The following is a 23,077-nucleotide window of genomic DNA, read 5'->3' as shown; positions in this document are numbered from 1 at the left end:
GATTTTTACCCTCCACGCTGCCCTCCAGTACTAATTTGGTGATCCCTCGATGTTTCAGAACATGTCCTACCAACCGATTCCTTCTTCTAGTCAAGTTGTGCCACATGCTCCTCTTCTCCCCAATTCTATTCAATACTTCCTCATTAGTTATGTGATCAACCCATCTTATGTCCAGCATTCTTCTGTAGCACCACATTTCAAAAGCTTCTATTCTCTTCTTGTCCAAACTATTTATCGTCCATGTTTCACTTCCATACATGGCTACACTCTATACAAGACTTCCTGACACTTAAATCTATACTCGATGTTAACAAATTTCTCTTCTTCAGAAACGCTTTCCTTGCCATTGCCAATCTACGTTTTATATCCTCTCTACTTCGACCATCATCAGTTAGTGTTTCATTTCCTAATCTAATTCCCGCAGCATCACCCGACTTAATTCGACTACATTCCATTATCCTCGTTTTGCTTTTGTTGATGTTCATCTTATACCCTCTTTTCAAGACACTGTCCATTCCGTTCAACTACTCTTCCAAGTCCTTTGCTGTCTCTGACAGAATTGCCATGTCATCGGCGAACCTCAAAGTTTTTATTTCTTCTCCATGGATTTTAATACCTACTCCGAACTTTTCTTTTGTTTCCTTTGTTGCTTGGTCAATATACAGATTGAATAGCATCGGGGATAGGCTACAACCCTGTCTCACTCCCTTCCCAACCACTGCTTCCCTTTCATACCCTTCGACTCTTATAACTGCCATCTGCTTTCTGTACAAATTATAAATATGCTTTCGCTCCCTGTATTTGACCCCTGTCACCTTCAGAATTTGAAAGAGATTATTCCAATCAACATTTTCAAAAGCTTTCGGTAAGCCTACAAATGCTAAAAACGTAGGTTTGCCTTTCCTTAATCTTTCTTCTAAGATAAGTCGTAGGGTGAGTATTGCCTCACGTGTTCCAGTATTTCTACGGAATCCAAACTGATCTTCCCAGAGGTCGGCTTCTACCAGTTTTTCCATTCGTCTGTAAAGAATTCGCGTTAGTATTTTGCAGCTGTGACTTATTAAACTGATAGTTCGGTAATTTTCACGTCTGTCAACACCTTTTCGTTTTCGATTAAATGCGTTGAATTAGAAAGAATTTGAGTAGAACCAGAGGAATGTCTGAAATTTCGGTGGTTTTCTTTTCATTGAGATTGAAACTCCACTCAGAAAAAGGGCAAAGCTCGGATTATGCACATCTGAAGCCTATTTGACTGATTCAGTTTTCAGAACTCCATAAATTTTTGGATGGCAGAACGCTAATTTTCTTGTCCTAGTAGCTGTTGCCCTTCATTTAGTGAGTGTGGTTCACTAAAGTTAAATCAGCACACTTGCAATGTAACTAAAAGCAGCCGAATAAAATTAATAATAACCAGTCACATGTTTGCTATTTTTTTATTTTAGTGTTTTTTTATAGCTTCATCTGCGTCGCGAAATTAGAGGCAAAGAAAAGAAAAAAAAAGGTTCAAATGCTCTAAGAACTATGGGACTCAGCATCGGAGGTCATCAGTCCCCTAGAACTTAGAACTACTTAAACCTAACTAACCTAAGGACATCACACACATCCATGCCCGAGGCAGGATTCGAACCTGCGACCGTAGCACCGGCGCGGTTCCGGACTGAAGCGCCTACAACAGCTCGGTCACATCGGTCGGCAAAGAAAAGGAAAGCTGAGAATACAAATAAATCTAAGGGCTTGGAATATTGGAAAAAATGGTGCTCACAATGTGGTGCATTTAAAGACGCATCTTCAACTGTCGATCCCGCCACTCATAATGCGACGTGCGGAGACAGTGAAGACGTAATGATTGCTGACGCCTCATTGTCAGTAAGAGCTAGAAACGCGGAGGTACTTTTGGCCACTCAGCGGTTGTCTTCGCCCTGCCTCCCAGCATCAATCAACCTGCAACATCGAGCGTGGCACTTAGGAGTTTACGTCATGTCTCACCTGCTTCCAGTGGTTTTGCTACATTAGACACAGGCTTATATTCAAGTGAAACGATTGTCTACAGGAGCAAATTTTAAAAGGCGCTCGGGTACCGTCTAATGATTACAAATTTCCTGTTTCGTCAAAACGAAACTCAAGCTTTCAACCGAAATGGTTGGACAGATTCCCTTGGCTGTCGTATTCTGATTAAAAGAAAAATGGAGCCATCTGAAAAAAAAAGTGTCATTATGGGTCGTTCATGTGAAGGCAAGGGAAACAATCAGCGATTAGGAAAACTCGGTAGTGAGCCTTTTACCAACTGGCAAAAAGCATTGGAGGTGTTTCAAACGCGTGCACGAACTTCGTATCACAAGCGAAATTCGAAGATGGTAGACAATTTTCTTAAAACTGTTTCCTCAAAGATGCCTACAGTAATCGCGCAATTGTCTTCAGAGAGAAAACGACAGCAAGTAGACAATAAAAGGAAACTAACGTCCATAGCAAAAGCTATAATTTTTTGTGGTAAGCAAGGCATTCCTTAGAGGCCATACCGACTCTGGACTAGTTTCCACGTTATGGGAACCTAAACGATAGCTAATGAACGGTGGCAACTTTCGAATGTCACTGCGTCATGCTGCTTAGTCTGCAGATAAACATATTTTGGAGCATTTGTCTTCAGCTCCAAAGAACGCTCTATATACCAGCCCACAAATTCAAAATGAAATTATTGCTGTTTGTGGTGAAATGGAAATGAGCGTTTGGCGTCATTGGCCGGGAGGCCCCTTACGGGGCAGATCCGGTCGCCTTGGTGCAGGTCTTATTACATTTGACGCCACATTGGGCGATCTGCGCGCCGGATGGGGATCAAATGATGATGAAGACAACACAACACCCAGTGCCTCAGCGGAGAAAATCCCCCGCCCCTGCCGGTAATCGAACCCGGGACCATAGGACGGCAATCCGTCACGCTGACCACTCAGCTATCGGGACGGACTGTGGTGAAATTATACAACGTAAAATAATTGATAAGGTAAAGAAAGACAGAATATTTAGTATTCTTGCTGATGAAACTACTGACATTGCACACGTAGAACAAGTTTCACTTTGCTTACGGAATGTTGATTCGGAGAATGTTAATGACAATAAAATTAAGGAAATGTTTCTCGAATATATTCCAACTATAGATGTTACTGGATTCGGCCTTGCAAAGCTAATCATTAAAGGATTCAAAAAACACGGACTTGACTTTTCCCCTTTTCCCATGTAGTTGGTCAAGGCTATGACGGTGCAGCAGCTTTGAGTGGGGACTTGCATGGTGCCCAAGCGTATGTTCGTGAGGGATGCGCCCACGCTCTTTGTGTACCTTGCAGTGCACACTCTCTTAAACTTGCAATTTCTGACACATGTTCACGAAATCAGAAATTGCGTGGGGATTGTGCGTGCAGTCTGTTGGGTCTTACTTCAGTCATTCTGCCTAACACACTGCCGTATTAAAAGACGAAGTTCGCGACGAACTGTTGCCAACTGGGCATAAAAAAAAAAGCTTGCTTGCACTATGTGAAATACGATGGGTCCACAAACACGAAGCAGCCATCCGTTTTCAAGGAAATTTGTCCAGCAATTGTCACCGCCCTCGAAAAACTGCAGTCTAGCCATAACAAGGACACGTCAAGTCAAGCTGTCCAACTGATAAACACACTTCCTTCCTCAAATTTTGTGATGAGTTTAGTGGCCCTTCAAAAAGTGATGAGCTACACACTACCGATATCAAAACAGCTGCAAGGAGTCAACATAGACCTTATTGCAACATTTCATCAGGTTGACAATGTTCTTAAAGCCTTGCAGTTTTTGAGAGTCAATGCTGAGGATGAATTTACGCAGGTTTTTGCAGAAGTAAAGCTAATGTCGGAGGAAAATGGAGCTTCGCTGCAGGCGCCACGTCTTACTGCGAAGCAGCTGAACCGCTCTAATACGCCTGTGGTGGATGTAATTACACATTACAGGGTGAATTTATTTATTCCATTCCTTGAGCACACAATTCAACAGTTAACTGAGAGATTCACAAAGCATCGCAAATTAATATGTGCTCTTTATAGTCTGTTGCCAGAAAAATTTCGATAAAATCACTGACATTGATGAGGCGATATCAATGTATTCGCCACTTCTTCCGCAGAAAAGCACATCAGTAATAAAAGCAGAATTTCACTTTGGAAGGCACAGATGACTTCAAAGTTAGTAAAAAGTCTGCTTTGGAGTACTTAGATTTGTGTGATTCAAAGTTGTATCCAAACATTTACGTACTGCTTCAGATTTTGTAACAGCTGCTCCAAAAAGAACATTTTCCAGCTTAAGGAGATTAAAAAATTATCTTATGAACACAGTTTCCGAAAATAGGTTCAACGGTTTGGCTTTAATGAACATCCACTACAGCATAGATTCCTTTTCGGAAAAAAAGAACTTGTTATATAAATGTGTATTTGCTAAAATAAAAAATTATAAAACTGTTACTTTGTTTGTAATTCTGCTATTTCCATTCATATACAGTATACAGAGCTTTTGTAGTACCTATAGCAATACATAAAGAAACTCGTTACGCATTTATGACTAAAAAAACTTAAATTCTACTTGTGCCTTTGCTGTGCTTCTTCCTAATATGGTATCTCTGCCAAATCTGCTGCTAGCAACGACACTTATTGTGCAGTTTGTTGCTACTGCTGATGTCAGTATGTGTTAACGTAAATTCTATAATAAAAGTATCCATTCAATACGTCTTAACAAAAGTTGTACTGCTATCACAGTTATTGTTCTCTCTCTTTTTCATTGAACGAATTAACGTCGACTACATTTCGTAAATGCAGAACCTCCAATGAGATCTATTAAGTTCACTAAAGATAGGAAGCATTAAAGTTTATTCACGTTAATTATGATTTATACAAATTTATACAGTTTAGTACTCTAACTGAAAATCGTCCATAAACTATTCAAAATGGACCTATAATCTTCTAGAAGTTTTCTTGCCAGTAGCCGGCCATTGCCTACCTCAGCAATCTAACACTGTTACAAGATTCATAATTTAATTTCAGATTCATTACCATTGATATGGATTACATTTGGACATTCACGTTCCTATTCCGCGCTTTTTTCTGTCGTTTCTACCACAGTACTAAGCAGTGCAGCGTAGTGCCCGAAGCACTAGAGTCACATTCAAGAGACCCGGATACAGCACCAGAGTTGACCACACAGGTATTGGTTTTCCACGGTTTCCCAGTTCACTCTAGGCGAATGCCGCAATGGTTCCTCGAAAAGCCCACGCCCGCTTCCACGCCCGCCTCCTTCCCCTCCGTTAATAAAAGAAATACGGCCAAATCTCCGTCTCTAATTACCTTACCTGTCGACCAGACATAAACACTAAACTCACTTCCTTCCTCCTACCACAGTAGATGTCGATGGGCCTATGAAGTGGAAACCGAACATTTGTTGTCAGCACTGAGCAAATCGGAAATTCTTTTCTTGACTTTTCCTCTCTTTGAGATGGTCATTGTGTTACTTGTACAGCTCACTAACTCGTTGTTGCACGAATCTAAACCACTTGTTGGTTGGACGTGGATTGCGCAGTTGTTCACTGTCACATCAAAGCAGTGTTTACTTCCATACAAAAACATCTTCATGGAGATACCATCGACGAAAGAATTTTACTACTTATTATTTAATTTAATGATAATATTTATTAGTCAAAAGAACCACACTATATATATATACAGTTCTATAACAACTGTACTTTAATAGGATGTTAATTTGTTGAAACCTCCCCCCCCCCCCCCCCCCCCCGAAATCATGTCCTGGCTACGCCTATGGTTGACACATTACACCGGTAGCCCCCTTCGCTCCGCTCCATATTGCTTTCCTTAGTAGCAACTCTTGAGCGGTCGCTTACTTTATCTGGAACCACTGTCTTATTATGAGGGCCAACCTTTTAGTTTCTACAAAACCAATGAAAAGATAACATTTTTGGTACAAGTCAATTTGTTAGAAATAGAAAAAGTTGTAAAAGTAAGGAAATTCTGTTATCCTGTATGTTGTATTTTGTCCGGTTCGTGCAGTTTTTTTCTGCTGTTGCGTTGGTAAACATGTCTGAAATGTTTCTTCACAGTGTTAGCCGTATCGGACGGTTAGCCTTTTGTCCGCTGTCAAAAACATTACAACTATTTTAAAAGTATCGACTATTATCAATTTTGTACAAAAATTGATCAGAAAATTTGTGTTAAATTTTGCTATAGGAACGAGTAAAACTGGGATTAACAGAAGACATAACCGTTTCGAAGGAGGCCATGAAATCTTATAGATGATGGCTCCTTGGACGTCCTAGCACGTTATCCAAACGCTGAAATCGTGGAAAAAGTAAAAAAAAAAAGGGGTTGTGACTGATCGTCGAATCGCCGCCAGAGGAGTCACTGGTGAGGGCAGATTTGTTCGAAAATTGTCGCAATTCGAGCAAAATCAGTGAGAAATGCAAGTTGCTCAAAAGTAGCTAGATAACGTCTGCAATGTAGCAGAACTACTGCAACTCGTCATATAAAATGTGGTCAAGCATTCATTTGGGACATGACGTGAGCCTTAAGGCTCAGTCGTTCCAGTGGAAGCATTCTGGACAGTCAAGACTAGGGGTTCCGACACACGCGGCACAAGAAGTGAGTCTCCATCACACGATTAGTATATAGTGTCTAGGAATACTGCGTACTCGGTTCGATAGACATAAAGCAAACGGCTCGTATTAATGAGGTTCATTAAAACAAAACAATTACTATACTTCGGCAATTACACAGATATGTCGCAAGCAAAGGGCGACATACGAAATAATAAGTCTTTGCAGTGACTGCTGATATCTAACTGAACTCCTATCGAAACTCGTCTAGCTTGAATGGACAAACCGGATGGCGCTATGGTTGGCCCGCTAGATGGCGCTGCCATAGTTTAAACGGATATTAACTGCGTTTTTTTTTACATAGGAACCCCCATTTTTTATTACATATTCGTGTAGTACGTAAAGAAATATGAATGTTTTAGTTAGACCACGTTTTTCGCTTTTTGATAGATGGCGCTGTAATAGTCACAAACGTATAAGTACGTGGTATCACCTAACATTCCGCCACTGCGGACGCTATTTGTTTCGTGATACATTAACCGTGTTAAAAGAGACCGTTTGCCAATTGCGGAAAATGTCGATATCGTGTTGATGTATGGCTATTGTGATCAAAATGCCCAATGGTCGTGTGCTATGTATGCTGCTCGGTATGCAGGACGACATCATCCGAGTGTCCGGACCGTTCGCTGGATACTTAACGTTATTGAAGGAAACAGGAAGTGTACAGCCAAGTGTGACACGTCACCAAGACCTGCAACAAATGATGCCCAAGTAGGTGTTTTAGCTGTTGTCGCGGCTAATCCGCACATCAGTAGCAGACAAATTGCGCAAGAACCGGGAATCTCAAAAACGTCGGTGTTGAGAACGCTACATCAACATCGATTGCACCCGTACCATATTTCTATGCACCAGGAATTGCATGGCGACGACTTTGAACGTCGTGTAGAGTTCTGGCACTGGGCACAAGACAAATTACGGGACGATGACAGATTTTTTGCACGCGTTCTATTTAGCGACGAAGCGTCATTCACCAACAGCAGTAATGTAAACTGGCATAATATGCACTATTGGGCAACGGAAAATCCACGATGGCTGCGACAAGTGGAACATCAGCGGACTTGGCGGGTTAATGCATGGTGCGGCATTATGGGGGAAAAGGATAATTGGCCCCCATTTTATCAATGGCAATCTAAATGGTGCAATGTATGCTGATTTCCTACACAGTGTTCTACCGATGTTACTACAAGATGTTTCACGGCATGACAGAATGGCGACTTACTTCCAACATGATGGATGTCCTGCACATAGCTCGCGTGCGGTTGAAGCGGTACTGAATAGCATATTTCATGACAGGTGGATTGATCGTCGAAGCACCATACCATGGCCCGCACGTTCACCGGATCTGACGTCCCCTGATTTCTTTCTGTGGGGGAATTTGAAGGATATTTGCTATCGTGATCCACCGACAACGCCTAACAACATGCGTCAGCGCATTGTCAATGCATGTGCGAACATTACGAAAGGCGAACTACTCGCTGTTGAGAGAAATGTCGTTACACGTATTGCCAAATGCATTGAGGTTGACGGACATCATTTTGAGCATTTATTGCATTAATGTGGTATTTACAGGTAATCACGCTGTAACAGCATCCGTTATGATAAGTTCACAAACGTACCTGTATCACATTGGAACAACCGAAATGAAATGTTCAAACGTATCTACGTTCTGTATTTTAATTTAAAAAAACCTACCTGTTCGTCTAAAATTGTGAGCCATATGTTTGTGACTATAACAGTGCCATTTATCACAAAGCGAAAAAAGTGGTCCAACTAAAACATTTATATTTCTTTACGTACTACACGAATATATAATAAAAAATGGGGGTTCCTATTTAAAAAACGCAGTTGATATCCGTTTGACCTATGGCAGCGTCAGCGAGCGAACCAACCACAGCGCCCTCTGGTTTCACCCTTCAAGCTAGACCAGTTTCGTTCTTTGTAGTTTTTTCGTTTAATGCTTATTTCGTGAGATATTTGGCCCGGTCACTATCAATGGACCACGCTGTATATGTATATTTATACCACCTACACTTCATGTCCTTTTCCCTGTTGATTTGTCTTTACGTTCTGCCCAAACTTTTTCATCATTCGCGTGCTGTGTTTCTGCTTCCGTTCTTCGATCCAATTTACACTGTTATTGACATTTATCATAAATTGACTATTTTCAATTTGAAACGCCCAAAACACGATGATGTGCTCTCATTGGTCCATCGCGTTCGTAACACTGCCGCCCGTGTTGTAATTCAACCCCAAGAGTCTTGTTTTCGTAACCGGATAATCCGTAAGGCGCTCTGGTCTGTTATTTTACAGCTGGCTACTTCAGTTGCACCTGAGAAACTGGAGACTTACAGATGTATAATGAAATTAATTTATGGAAATACAAGGAAATATTGCGTTATTTCTATACAATTTTTTTTTTATGAAGAACCGTCTTCGCAGTAGTTCTGAACCCTACAAGTCGGTAGGAGTTAAAAATCTTCACGTGGATTACAATTACTGCCAAGACAGCAGCGTGGGCGGGAGGGCTTCCGTGTCCGACGAAGTCAAGAGCTGTGCCGGCGGTTCATTGTACGGTAAGTGCGAAATACAGACAACCCATAGCTGTCTGTAGATCCAGAGGGAAGATAAAAGCTCCATGAAAATAAAATGTTTCCAAATTAGAGGAGAAGAGAGCCTCCGAAAAGTACAGAACTGCAATACAAGTTTGAGGCAAACAAAGCTGGGCTGAGTAAAGCATCAAAGGAGAGTGGAGTATGACGAGAGATGTTCTACAAGAAACTGCAGAAGCAGCTTTAGGTACAGAAGACAGGATAGAAAGTGCAAGAAGGTTGGCTGAAGACCGTAAAAAGGGAGTGGCAGAGAGAAATGAGGCAAAAAATGGAAGTGGAAAACAGGGCAACAAGAGTTAATACAGAAAAATTCATGAAGAAAAGGAAAGAAGCAGATAGAATTTGCAGAAGAAAGAAACGCGAATGAGAGATGAAATGGATTATGGAGCTAGAAGAAGAATATAACGACCAAGAAGTAAGGAAACTCTACAAGAAAGTTCAGGAACTGAAGGCTTGCAACCACGCACTGCATACTGCAGAGATAAATATGAAAATTTTATACGAGGAGAAGAGCAGATTTTTGACTGATGGGCTGAATATTTCAGTGAGCTCCCGAACGTCACTACAGAGAGAGACGTACTGGGAAGAAGGAAAAAAAAATAGAGAGAAAGGAACAGAGAGCGTCCAACCGTGGAAAAATGTTAGTCAGGATTTCACAGGATCCCACACAAAGAACAGAGAAAGTTAGACAGGCAACAAGAAGTCTAAAGAATGATAAAGCTCCAGGCAATAACAACATTTCGGCAAAGATGATCTAGGATGGAGGTGAGTATTTGACAAGACATGTGCATCAACTGATAGCTGAAATATGGGAAAAGGAAGTGAAGCCAGACCAGTGGAATTTGGTCATTATTTGCCCGATTCACAACGAGGAGGATAAAGAAAACTGTGAAAATCACCGCGGTATCGGTTTAGTCGTTGTATATAGAGTACAAGTCAAAGTCATTGCTATCAGCCTTACTCTACTTACAGAAGTACTTGGAGACTACCAGTGAGGGTTCCAACGGGGCAGATCAACAACTGATCACATATTCACTATAAGGCAAATAATGGAAATATGTTTTGTATATAACGTAGATGTACATCAGCTTTTTTCAGACTTCAAACAGGCCTATGATAGTGTTAAAAGAAAAATGCTGTATCAGATCCTAATGGAGATTGAATTCCCATATAAACTAATCAGATTGGTACGAATGGCCCTCACCAGTACAAAATGCCAAGTAAAAGTAGAAGGAAAACTCTCTAAAGCATTTGATGTCAGCCAAGGGTTACTAAATGATGAAGTACGAGGGCTGTTCAATAAAGAATGATCATAATTTTTTATTGTCATAATTTCTCGTGCTAAAATTTAACCTTAAGATATTCTGTTAGCTTAATATGCAACAAATACGCCGAAGTAGTTTCTTTGTTGGGACTCCTGGTTCCCGCCTGTGAGAGGCAGGCCAGGTCAGACATGAAACTTCCTGGCAGATTAAAACTGTGTGCCGGACCGAGACTCGAACTCGGGACCTTTGCCTTGGGTAGCTCAGTCGGTAGAGCACTTGCCCGCGAAAGGCAAAGGTCCCGAGTTCGAGTCTCGGTCCGGCACACAGTTTTAATCTGTCAGGAAGTTTCATATCAGCGCACTCTCCGCTGCAGAGTGAAAATCTCATTCTGCAAGGTCAGACACGTTCAGTACCAGTATGGAGGTAACACATGAGGAACAATATGCAGCTTTGAAATTCTGCTTTCGTCTTCACAAATCTTCAGTTGAGGTCTATGCAGTGTTACAGAAGGCCTATAGAGTGTCTGTTCTTCCCTAGAGCAGAGACTGACGGTGGTTTAAAATGTTTAGAGGGGAGACAATCAGTTTCAAAGGAAGGTAGACCCGGTGCTCCAGCTCTGTTCTTACGGAAGAAAACATCAACACTGCTGCTTTCACTGTGAGAGAGGATTGACGAATTACCTTAAGATCACTTTCTGAAATGCTGAACATTTCATTGGGTGCCACCCACACGCTGGTAACAGAAAAATTACACATGACGCTCGTTTGTGCGTGATGGGTTCCAAGACTGTTGATTCCGAAACAAAAGGACATTCACGTGCAGCTCTGCATGCAGTTGAATTTAATGTTCGAGGAACTTCCGGAGTTTCTTTCAAGTGTAATTGCTGATGAAAATTCGCTACATCATTTTGATCCTGAGAGCAAACATCAAAGCTCAGTGTGGAAATCTCCTTCATCACCAACCCCCCAAAAAGCAAAAGTGGTAGCTTCTGCTGGGAAAGTTATGGTCATCTCACTGTTTGATATTGATGGAATGGTTTATCAACATATTGTACCTGCACGCACATCAGTAACTGCACAAAACAAGGTGAAGGAGACGCTGGGACAAGTGCATCGCATTGAGGGGAGACTACTTTGAGAAGGACCATCAAAATTATGAGGATGAGTAAAGATATGTTGTCAAAAAAGATTATGATCATTCTTTACTGGACAGCCCTCGTATTATCCACAGTGCTCTTCAACATACTACGGGAGAGAGTGATACGAACGGCAGAGATTGATAATCCACATAGCGCTCTGTTTAACAGTATGAACCAAAATCTGGTATACGCCGGTGATGTGTGTATGCTGTCTAGAAGACTGAAAGAATTGGGAGACGGATTTTGCAGACTAGGAAAGAGGCACAGCAGTTGGGACTCCGAGTAAATAACACCAAAACACAGTATCTCTTAGCTTACAGGAAAAATACTCTTGTTAAAGCGAAATGTATTATAACCGAGTGGAGGCAGTTATGAGAGATCTGAGAAATTCCAATACCTGGGAGTGCTGGTTACATAGGATAACAGTACAAGAGAAGAAATAAAAGCATGTATTGCTGCGGGAAACATAGCTCACTGGGCCCTGATTAAGGTCTTTCAGTGAAGCAGCACGAGCAGAAAATCCTAGGCGACAGTCATAAGGCCGGTGGAAATGTGTGGCTCAGAAACACGGACAGTGACAGTAGTAGAAGAGGATTTCTTGACAAGAGGGGAGAGGAAACATTTTTGCTGTGAGTGAGTCGGGGCAATGAAGAATACGGAGAAAGGAGGAATTGGAAGAACTGTACAGTAATGCTGACTGACTGAAATCAGGTGTAACAGACTCAGATGGATGGACCATGTAGAGCGAATGCCTGAGGATGTATCTGTCAAGGTGGTCTACAGAGGAAACCCACGTGGCAGAAGGATGGCCAGAAGATGCGGAAAACGATGTGAGGAAGATGGGAGCAAGAAGAGGGAGGAAACGAGAAGAAGATCGTCAAGACTGTGCTCTGATTGTCAGGGGGGCAGAGGCCCTGCATGGGCTGTGGCGCCAAGGAGTAAGAATGTCACACTAATTCTACGACTTGTACCTACTTTATATAAAATTATTAATGAAATCACTTATATAAAATGTCAAATTAATAAATTCTAAATTACCTAAATTTGTTAACAGAAACCTCCAATCGCCACCTTTTTTTTTTTTTTTTTTTTTTTTTTTTTTTTTTTTTTTTTTTTCTCAGAAGTTACGGTTAGTTTAGGTGTATTATGTGCGACCCAAAAATACTCTTTTCTTCTAAAGCGGCCCAGGTAAGCTATAAGGTCGGCCAAGACCGAGGAAAGCTCGACAAGTGCGTCGAAATACGATTATGCTCACGGTGTTTTTCCATTTTAATAGCGTACGTTTATAGCATTTGTAAACCTAGAGAAAGCTTTTGACAATGTTTACTGGAATACTCTCTTTCAAATTCTGAAGGTGGCAGGGGTCAAATACAGGGAGCGAAAAGCTATTCACAATTTGTACAGAAACCAGATGGTAGTTATAAGAGTCGAGGGGCATGAAAGGGAAGCAGTGGTTCGGAAGGGAGTGAGACAGGGTTGTAGCCTCTCCCCGATGCTATTCAATCTGTATATTGAGCAAACAGTAAAGGAAACAAAAGAACAGTTCCGAGTAGGTATTAAAATCCATGGAGAAGAAATAAAAACTTTGAGGTTCGCCGATGACATTGTAATTCTGTCAGAGACAGCAAAGGACTTGGAAGAGAAGTTGAACGGAATGGACAGTGTCATGAAAGGAGAATATAAGATGAACATAAACAAAAGCAAAACGAGGATAATGGAATGTAGGCGAATTAAGCTGGTTGATACTGAGGGAATTAGATTAGGAAATGAGGCGCTGAAAGTAGTAAATGAGTTTTGCTATTTGGTGAGCAAAATAACTGATGATGGTCGAAGTAGAGAGGATATAAAATGTAGACTGGCAATGGCAAGGAAAGCGTTTCTGAAGAAGAAAAATTTGTTAACATCGAGTATTGATTTAAGTGTCAGGAAGTCGTTTCTGAAAGTATTTGTAAGGAGTATAGCCATGTATGGAAGTGAAACATGGACGATAAATAATTTAGACAAGAAGAGAATAGAAGCTTTCGAAATGTGGTGTTACAGAAGAATGCTGAAGATTAGATGGGGGTAGATCACATAACAAATGAGGAGGTATTGAATAGAATTCGGGAGGAGTTTGTGGCACAACTTGACTAGAAGAAGGAATCGATAGTATCTAATGAGAACTGTGTTGAAGGGGATAACATTGATGTGTACGAATAAATATTTGAGTTTCAACGGCGGGGGGGAGATGAGAATCGTTGTCCAGGGTTTCTCGTCGGAGATGACTGAACAAAATAGGATCGTTAGCGATAAACCAGATGAAGCTGTCATCTCCGCGAACGCTGTTTCGAACATCAGAGAGCTTTTCTAGATGAGGTGGTGCACCCCTGCCTTCCTCTGACTTCTGAACTGACTTATCCAGCCAGTTATAGGGGAATAAACAATTCGACGTAGATCCTGAATCACCGCAAGTCTCTCGATGAACAGAAGGTTCCAAATTATTGGAAAAGAACACAGCTAGTTCCAGTTTTCAAGAAGAGTCGTCGAGCAGATGCGCAAAACTATCGATCTGTTGTAGAATTTTAGAACATGTATTTTGCTCGCGTATCATGTCATTTCTGGAAACCCAGAATATACTCTGTAGGAATCAACATGAATTCCGGAAACGGCGATCGTGTGAGACCCAACTCGCTTCATTTGTTCATGAGACCCAGGTGGCTGGATTGAATAGTTTTTAGCAATCAGAACAAAGCTTGTTGTTCTCAATGGAGAGACGTCTACAGACGTTAAAGTAACTTCTGGCGTGCCACAGGGGAATGTTAGGGACCATTGCTTCTCACAATATATATAAATGACCTAGTAGATAATGTCGGAAGTTCCATGCGGCTTTTCGCGGATGATGCTGTAGCATACAGAGAAGTTGTAGCATTAGAAAATTGCAGCGAAATACAGGAAGATCTGCAGCGGATAGACACTTGGTGCAGGGAGCGGCAGCTGACCCTTAACATAGACAAATGTAATGTATTGCGAATACATAGAAAGAAGGATCCTTTATTGTATGATTATATGACAACGGAAAAGACATTGGTATCAGTTACTTCTGTAAAATATCTGGGAGAATGCGTACGGAACGATGTGAAGTGAAACGATCATATAAAATTAATTGTTGGTAAGGCAGGTGCCAGGTTGAGATTCATTGGGAGAGTCATTAGAAAATGTAGTCCATCAACATAGGAGGTGGCTTACAAAATACTCGTTCGATCTATACTTGAGTATTGCTCGTCAGTGTGGGATACGTACCAGATCGGATTGACGGAGGAGATAGAGAAGATCCAAAGAAGAGCGGCGCGTTTCGTCACAGGGTTATTTGGTAAGCGTGATAGCGTTACGGAGATGTTTAGCAAACTCGAGTGGCAGACTCTGCAAGAGAGGCGCTCTGCATCGCGGTGTAGCTTGCTGTCCAGGTTTCGAGAGGGTGCATTTCTGGATGAGGTATCAAATGTATTGCTTCCCCCTACTTATACCTTCCGTGGAGATCACGAATGTAAAATTAGAGAGATTCGAGCGCGCACGGAGGCTTTCCGGCAGTCGTTCTTCCCGCGAACCACACGCGACTGGAACAGGAAAGGGAAGTAGTGACAGTGGCACGTAAAGTGCCCTCCGCCACACACCGTCGGGTGGCTTGCGGAGTATAAATGTAGATGTAGATGTATGGCTTGGAATTTTTCAAATTAACAACACTGAGAGAGGGAAAATAAGTGGTAAGAAATGTAAAAATCTTAGGGCTGAACGGAGATCGAACTCGAGGCTTTTTGATCCATAGTCTGGCACTTTCACACTGAGCATCCAAGCCACACGAAAGACCGTAATGCGTTGATTCGTAGTATTTCTTCCTTAAACCATCATTTCCTGACATGCTCTGAGACCGCTGGCACTGCCACGGTGCAGAATGATCCAACGTTTCCTGCTGTTTTTCCTGATTTTCGTCAGTTTTGTCTTTTACAAACAGTATCATTTTTTACACTGTTCTTGGCCTTTTATCTGTAGAGACTTTTGGAAATGTTTCATGGGACTTCAAAATTACGCTGTACACGTGTTGATTACCTCAGCTGTGACTATACCTACAGACATATTTATTTATTTTCATATCTATCTTTTGCCAGTAACACTAGGACAGAAGACCTGTCAATGTATTGCTCTGTTTAAAAGTGCTAACAAAATTAGGGCACTGGAGTAGAAGTGTGGTACAAAACCTGTCCCCTTGGTTCTCGTATCCAGGTGATCTCCTCCAAGGTCCGTGAATTAAGAGGGGGGGGGGGGGGGCGGAGGGTCCAAAAATAACAAATAAAGAATGGCAGAAATTTCATAATATTAATTTATTTTTCAATATAATACCCGTGTATACTAATACACTTGCGAGCACGCTCAGATAACTTCTACAAACAATTCAAATAAAAGGTCTTCGATTTGGACTCCAACGAAGCTTTCACAGCATCGTCATTGTCAACTCATCGTCCTTTGAGGTCTTTTTTAGGTTTGGGAAAATTGAAAAGTCTGATGGAGCCAAATCTGGAGAATATGGCGGATAACATAACAATTCGAGCCTGCAATCACGCAGAGTTTTGGTGTTGCGAGGGCTTTGTGCGCTGTCCTGATACAAGAGACCTCGGCGCGCCAATATTCCGCGCCTTTTTCCCCCCTCTCTCTTCTCTCAAAAGGCGCAGGAGGGTGCAATAGCATGATGCATTGATAGTTACGCCGTTTTGAAAGTAATCCACCGTAGTTAGCCCTTCTGCGTCCTAGAAGACCGATCCCGTCAGCTTACCAGATTTTTCCACGTGGATTTTTTTTTTTTTTTGTGGTAGTGGATGAAGGATGTTTCCATTGTTGTGACTGTTGTTTCGTTTCAGGATCAAAGTGGTGAACCCACATTTTGCCCATTGTCACACACCTTGCAAGAAAGCCGTCTTCATCCGCTTCAAATTGGCGGACGATTTCTTCACAACACTGCACACGCTCCCATCTCCGATCTGGTTTCAAGTCTTTCGGGGCCCACAGAGATGAAACTTTCCGCATTCCCAAAATATTCACAACAATGTCATGAGCAGGCCCATGGAAGTTTTCAATGTTGTTTGGATGTGCTGCACCGTTGTTCGACGATCCTGCAAAATCGTATCGTTTCATCAGCGGCAACGGTGACGTGCCTACTACTCGTTGGCTCATCTTCCACTCTCGTTCTTTCACGTTTGAAAACGGACACCCAGTTTTCTCACTGTTGCATAATACGGAGCACTATCCTTAAGTGTATTCCGCATGTCTTCCGCAATTTCCTTGGGCGCCATTCCCTTCAAATGGAGATATTCAATCACAGCACGGTTCTTGATTCTCTCAATATTCGCCATTTTGCTTACACTACGATATACAACGCCTCCTAGCGGCAAAACTAGCTGGAGTCGCGAAATTTGACTTGCATACCCACCAAGAGCCACCACAAAGGTGGTTGTAGAAGACATTACAGTAACTATCTCGGGCTAGAAACTTTTCGACCACCCTTCGTATTATTCTCCGTACGACCATCAAGTCTTTGTGCTATTCTGCAGTGCAATGTGGCACAGTTGATGAACTACTGGCCTTATATTCTGAAGGAATGTTATTCAGACCCCATGCTAAACAGGTTTTATGCAGCTTTCTTAAATCTCTTTTAAGTACAATCTGTGGCGGTGTCTTCAGATGCGCCAGCTGATTTTACACATATCCTCGTTCGACACACGCCTGTGCACAATCCGTGATGGTCCACTGCCAGCTTTACTGAAACCTCGAACTGCTCTGCCCCTCCCCCCTTGTCTGTTTCATTTAGTCCACGCTGACAACCTCACTGCTTCGCTCATTCAATGTACCAAATGGCAAACAAATTCTTTTATACCTCTCAGCATTAACCATTCTTCGATCCTCTGACGTAGGCTTTTACCGTGTTTAATGCATCGTTTAAGTGTACGACGCCTGCTGTGGACTAATGTTTGAAAGTATGAAATTCGTCCTAGTGAATGCTTAAAGATCCCAAATGAGAATATTTTATCTTTTACTTTCATATAAAAAACATAAAATTTGCTGTTCATTGAGCATAAACGTATGGGGTCAAAGAATAATTATTGTGAGAGAATATGTTACATTGTAGATTGTATTGTATTGAACTGGGGATCTAGAAACGGCGGAGAGGCTTCGTCCCCGCCGTAGCACTCAGTGGTTCACATCCCCACAACAGACTACAGCAGTCCACTCACCCCACCGCCGCCCCACACCGAACCCAGGGTTACTGTGCGGTTTGACCCCAGTGGACCCCCCCCCCCCCCCCCCCCCACTCCCCGTCTCACACCAGACGAGTGTAACCCCATGTTTGCGTGGTAGAGTAATTATGGTGTACGCGTACATGGAGAAAGTGTTTACGCAGTAATCGCCAACATGCGGTAACTGAGGTGGAATACGGGGAACCAGCCCGCATTTGCCGAGGCAGATGGAGAACCGTCTTAAAAACCATCGACAGACTGCCTGGCACACCACTAATCCGGCACGCGGATTCATGTCGGGGACCGGCACGCCTTCCCACCAGGAAAGCAGTGCGTTAGACCGCACGGCTAACCGGGCGGACTTACATTGTAGAGGGTTGCACATTAAAGATGAGTTATTACATGAAGTCTTATGAGCTCTATACTGCATTATCTGAGGTTGCTTCCGTGACCACTAGTGAAGTTGCTACACCAGAAGTCATTTCTGAGTAATAAACGGAAGTTATTGTATCAGGGAAGTGACCAAATGTGTCCAACTGTTATATATCGCAGCAGTACTTATAGCAAGAATACAGTTGCAAATCAAACAAAATTAAGTTTGGTTCTCTTCATTACGCAATGCTGGGAAGGAAAGTTCATTACTTTAAAATCTAGGCGATGCGGTCAAAAAAGGAGAGGTACAACATTGTGGCTATAAAAAGACGTAGCAAGAATTTTCCTCCGGCCAAAAAGCACAATCACTGGGCAAGAGCTTGGTAAGAGAATATAAGAAACTTTAAAAACCATTAATGAAATACAAGGATTCCAAAATTGGCGAGACCAATTGTAAGAATTTCTGTGGCATACTGAGGTCAAACACGTCGTCGTATCATTGCCTATACTGATAATACAGTATAGAAACTGCCTCGTGGGACTTACTCCTGGTCTACCCGCTAGGTTCACAGTGTGCACGAACCACTTTGCCACCCCTGCCTAAGAGAGTGAGGCAAGAAGCCCTATTCTGTACCATCCATACCGTTCGGTTCTGTAGGTTAGCCTCGGTAGTGACGTCATTTCCAGCTCAGTAGCTGAAGTTGCTATTCTGTACGCTACTGAGGCCTGTTACTGATTGGTCCATCTGCTGGTTTTTCATCTACTGTACTGAGAGATGGTGAGATGTCGCTGGGGCCATTCATTGAGTTCGGTGTGCTTTGACTGCAGAGACAATTTGTTATTTTGGAAATACTGAGTGATTTTTAGTTTTGGATGTGAGGGCTATGTTCAACTGAAGAATCAGCAGGACACATCCAAGTGGAAAGGGAGTTCATAAGTGTTATCATTCATGTATTCAGCCGAGAATCATGAATGTGGACATGGTACTGTTAATGAACACAAGAGAGATGAAGACAGAAAAGCAACTTGAGAAAATGCAGCGCTGTGCAATTTGCCAACATAACCTGCAGGATGAGGCAAACTCTTTTGAAATACCAGAATGGAACTTTAAGGAAGGTACTTAACGAACAGGAAGGCGGCGCATAATTTGGTTGAGGAACTGCAGCCGTACAGGAGAGCTCTTCAAAGAGCTACAGCCATTCCTTTGTACCTGAAGATATATTTGTTTAGCAAGTCCTGAAATGACTAAATCAGTTGAACAATCCGTATCAGTCATCAAAATTTTAATAGGTAGTTATTCAGAGAAACCCAGACATACTGGTCCAAACTGATCAGTAGTGAAGTGTTTTACTGCACCCTGGCACGCACAAACAACAGACACATAGTAGCAATACATGAAGCCATTTCAGTGTCACTGGGATGTGAACGTACCGACTTCTCATTTTCTTCCACCATTTCCACTGATATCTTGTATGTGACCAACACTAGTCACTGTAAACACACTTTTCTAAAACAAACATGGGAATCGCGTGCCCGGTATTGTGTCGGCTGGCCGCTTTGGGTGTGCGGCACTGTGCAAGCTGCAGAGCCCGTTCAGGGTGTGCAGTCACAGGTGAGCGTGCCTGCATCTGTGGTCACCTGTCTTTGATTGGCTGGTCCGAGGAGAAATAGCAACATGACAAAGGGCCCACCTCGGTACCTCAGGAGCCGTAGCGACTCATTGCCAAACGGCTTGCAGAATTGTAGGGAGGCTCAGCTGCAGTAACTCTACCACTCCATGTGCTTGCCTACCAAATTGATTGGCAGAGAGATTGAGCAATACAGATTTCGATTGGAGGGCAGTAAGGTCGTGTATGCAACAAACAAACTACAGACAAGGCATCATGTTCTTGGAATTTCTTCACAAATAAATCACTTTTGTTGGTTTCGCCCCATCTTGGAACACCCAAACAGTTGACAGCTGTTCACCTTCCAGCTTCCATATCAAAGTTTCACCTCCTGTTATGATGTTGTATATGGAAATTGCTTTTATTGAGTTTAATGTTTTGAGCATTTTCTTACACCAATTGATTGTAGCCTCTAATTGAGCTTCGGACAAATTGTGTAGATTTAATCACAAACAGATCTTTTTCATTACCAAATGTTCAAGTAAAATCTAATGTACTGCAGTCATCGACAATCCTGAGGACGCCCGCTTCCATAGTAGGTCACGTGCCAATCATCTGCAGAGTTTCACCATGATTCTTAGACACTTTTATATTCTAGATTCCCCCTATAACTGACTGGTTAAGTGTTCAAACCAACCTTTGGACTGATAACAATTTATCCATTTCTTATTTCAACATAAATAACTAATTTTTGTCCTATTCCAGCTCTTTTTCAAATATCCGGCTTCAACCCAACATTGTTGGTATATGAATAACCAGTTGGATGCCCTGCATTTAATCAAAAGAAAAATGTAATTTTATTTCATTGAATCAAAAAGTTACCATTCATATCCATACTAAGAGTACACATGGGTAGGGACAAGGGATGGACTGCAGTCTTCCCCCCCTCCCCCCTGCTCTTTGGGAGGGAAAAAATATAGTGTAATCACAGATTTTTCTTGCATGAAAATTATTTAAAAGCCGTTATTACATAGGTTTTTAATAGTGTCAGATCTGGAACTTTTTATGGCTGCTTACAAGTCACCACCTGTCTTCTGAAATATTAAAAATACTGCATACACCCAGGTGTAGCCCCCCCCCCTCCCTTATAAACTATCGTATGGGTGTCCTTGATTCATATTAATAATGCAAAAAATGTACTCTGCATGTTGTAACTTAATATGCGTACCATTTACGTATCAATGTAATATGTCTTAAAAGTTGTGAGTTGACACCTACCAGTCAGCTATACTGGCACAGAAACTCGATGTGAGATAGATTTAGTTTTGCAAGACCAACATGGCTAATCCTGGACAATATCGTCAACACAATTCAAAAAATGACTCGAACAGCACATCACTTCATCAATCGACCCCATCTGTGACAGGAGAATGAAAGCAACAGTGCACTGATAGCCGAGTTCAACAGCTATAGTGGATGAACAGTCAACAGCGGATGCACAGCAATCCTAAGACCAGTGGAGTGGTGGACCGTGTTCTGCCACCCCAGAATCCAGAAACTGGGTTATACAGGGCAGCAGGTAGCTGTGCTCTACACCAGCAGCAACAACTCTCCCTCAATACAGGAGTTGTCCCATGCACACAGGAAACCAGCAGACAATAGAGAAAGCAGATGCAACCACAATGCCCTCTGCAGCGCCCAATAAAATTGCAGCTTGTACCTACAGACTGGACAGCTACAGAGCCCGCTGTCAAATGTGGAGGACAAAAACTTGTATCATAATCATTTATAATCTATTTCAATGGGTTGTAGTGTATACCTTTGACAAATAGGAGGGAAACAAGTCGTAGTGCAACAGCAGTTGTAGATAAAGTAAAGTATTGTACTAGGTGTAGATTTCATCAATAGCAGAAACAGTTATGATGATAGGAAGCAGTTGCAGTAGTGCATTCTCTCTCTCTCTCTCTCTCTCTCTCTCTCTCTCTCTCTCTCTCTCTCTCTCTCTGTGTGTGTGTGTGTGTGTGTGTGTGTGTGTGTGTGTGTGTGTGTGTGTGTGTGTGTGTGTGTGTAGGGTAAATCAGATAATCAGATAATAATAAATCATGCTAGTGCTATAAGGATGAAATACCTTAGATGTAATATTGATTTTTCAATTTTTTATTTCAACAACAAAACAGTTAAATTTTTAATAATACCTGATTCACTATTTAAAAAAGGGTAAGTCAGATTCATCTCTAATTAAAGTACAAAAACTTCTGAAACACTCACATGTTTCTTCTTGGCACTTATCTTTGAATTCCTAGTTAATAGTTGTTAAGGGACATTTCTGATGTTTTGTCAGCGTGAGTGGACAGTCTGAACAAAGACTAACTCTCATGGCTAGTGGTAGAGCTCAGGTGCAGAATGTGACATCCGGAATACATTTTGAGGAAGAGTGGGTACACCATCAGAGATATAGGCAGTATATGACACCTTACACCCTGTGAAGTGACAGGTCAGAAGAATTAATATTGTACATGGTCTCTCTGCCATACATGTCCAGATTGGCAGCCAGAATCAGTTACATATTGTGCAAACGCATGTCTACACATTGTAAGAGGCAATCAAAACGTTTCCATTTGAGGACATTGCTGCAGCGTATATTCAACATAGTTTGACTGTGATTCGGGTATATACCCACCTACATATAGGCAAGGGATTAGAGTGGCATTTGTGCCTTTCCAACATGCCTGTGCTACATGTGGAAACATGAACTATGGTGACGTTATTATCATATGCACTGAACATGCTGTCATTCTTTTCTCAGCTGTTGAAGGACAAATGTTGATAGACATCCATCAGAGAATGAAGAATGTTTATGAGGCAGTGTGAGAATACTGATGAAGTCACAGATTTAGGAGAAGGAAATCAAATGTAGACAGGTATTGATGGACAGGTTTTACATGGCAGTGCTACTCCAATATCTCACCCCCCCCCTTTTTTTGAGTGCTCTAAACAGAGAAACACACTGACAGGTCTTTTATCCAAGTGTTACTGACAATATGTAGATATGATAATAAATGAAGACATCTGTAGGTATAGCCACAGCTAAGTGAATCAACACATCAGGTCACTTTAAAAAGTCCCTGTAAAAGACAAACCCAGAAAGTTTCTTTC

The 23,077-nt window shown here is 42.0% G+C and overlaps 1 protein-coding gene across 2 annotated transcripts in view; it reads right to left on the bottom strand.

Moving 5' to 3' along the window:
- LOC126291739 (proteoglycan 4-like) overlaps nt 1–23,077 on the bottom strand; it is a 418,968-nt gene that overhangs the window by 384,598 nt on the left and 11,293 nt on the right. Inside the window, exon 2 of one of the 2 annotated variants that reach the window (XM_049985414.1) lies at nt 1,763–1,941. The exons of the other annotated variant lie outside the window; for it this stretch is intronic. The gene's annotated coding sequence lies outside the window, so the exon portion shown is untranslated. The remainder of the gene's footprint in view (nt 1–1,762; nt 1,942–23,077) is intronic. 2 annotated transcript variants of the gene reach the window in all.

This window comes from Schistocerca gregaria, chromosome 9 (genome assembly GCF_023897955.1).
Source record: "Schistocerca gregaria isolate iqSchGreg1 chromosome 9, iqSchGreg1.2, whole genome shotgun sequence".
Taxonomy (NCBI): domain Eukaryota; kingdom Metazoa; phylum Arthropoda; class Insecta; order Orthoptera; family Acrididae; genus Schistocerca; species Schistocerca gregaria.
The sequence above is the reverse complement of the archived record's forward strand: the minus strand, read 5'-3'. Positions and strand labels throughout refer to the sequence as shown.